The sequence below is a fragment of the Engraulis encrasicolus genome, chromosome 12 (assembly GCF_034702125.1).
Source record: "Engraulis encrasicolus isolate BLACKSEA-1 chromosome 12, IST_EnEncr_1.0, whole genome shotgun sequence".
Taxonomy (NCBI): domain Eukaryota; kingdom Metazoa; phylum Chordata; class Actinopteri; order Clupeiformes; family Engraulidae; genus Engraulis; species Engraulis encrasicolus.
The window spans coordinates 2,128,567-2,130,000 of record NC_085868.1 but is presented as its reverse complement, the minus strand read 5'-3'; positions in this window follow the sequence as shown (position 1 = coordinate 2,130,000).

The following is a 1,434-nucleotide window of genomic DNA, read 5'->3' as shown; positions in this document are numbered from 1 at the left end:
CTGAGTCCCATACTATGTGAGGCGTGTGTAAATGTACAGGAGGAAACAATAATCCAACTGTACTCTTCAGTGTCCTGCTGCTAAATGAGTGTCTGTATACTCAGGTGAGGTTTTAGAACCATCTCCAAAATGACATCCCACACAAGTGACCCCAATGGAATAGAGTGGCAGCCATCACAGACAAGTGACCCTAATGGAATAGAGTGGCAGACTAACATGTAGGCCTATCTGTTCAAGAGACTATCATCCTAAAGTGAATCTGGTTTGAATCCTTTGCAGAGCTTATACCACTTGTAGGGTAGTATAAAGTTGTAGGAGCTCTGGAACATTGTCTCTCCCTGTCTCTCTGTCTCTCTGTCTCCCTCCCTCTCTCTCTCTCTCTCTCTCTCTCTCTCTCTCTCTCTCTCTCTCTCTCTCTCTCTCTCTCTCTCTCTCTCTCTCTCTCTCTCTCTCTCTCTCTCTCTCTCTCTCTCTCTCTGTCTTCATGTTGAAGTTGAGCTATCAAACCTATGCTTACTGATATGATAATGCTGTGTTGATGTTCATGTACTTACAGTATGATGTTTGGCCTGCACTCCTGACTTTTGCTGTCCATCTGAGTCCCATACAATGTGAGGCGTGTGTAAATGTCCAGGAGGAAACAATAATCCAACTGAACTCTTCAGTGTCCTGCTGCTAAATGAGTGTCTGTATACTCAGGTGAGGTTTTAGAACCATTTCCATAATGACATCACAGACAAGTGACCCTAATGGAATAGAGTGGCAGACATCACAGACAAGTGACCCTATTGGAATAGAGTGGCAGACTAACATGTATCTGTTCAAGAGACTATCATCCTAAAGTTAGTCTGGTTTGAATCCTTTGCAGAGCTTATACCACTTTTAGGGTAGTATAGGAGCTCTGGAACATTGTCTCTCTGTCTCCCTGTCTCTCTGTCTCCCTCACCACCCCCCCCCCCCCCCTCTCTCTCTCTCAGCCTCTGTCTCTGTCTGTCTGTGTGTGTGTGGGGGTGTCTTCATGTTAAAGTTGAGCTATCAAACCTATGCTTACTAATATTATAATGTTGTGTTGATGTTAATGTACTTACAGTATGATGATTGGCCTGCACTCCTGACTTTTGCTGTCCATCTGAGTCCCATACTATGTGAGGCGTGTGTACATGTCCAGGACGAAACAATAATCCAACTGTACTCTTCAGTGTCCTGCTGCTAAATGAGTGTCTGTATACTCAGGTGAGGTTTTAGAACCATCTCCATAATGACATCACAGAAAAGTGACCCTAATGGAATAGAGTGGCAGACATCACAGACAAGTGACCCTATTGGAATAGAGTGGCAGACTAACATGTATCTGTTCAAGAGACTATCATCCTAAGGTAAATCTGGTTTGAATCCTTTGCAGAGCTTATACCACGTGTATGGTAGTATAAAGTT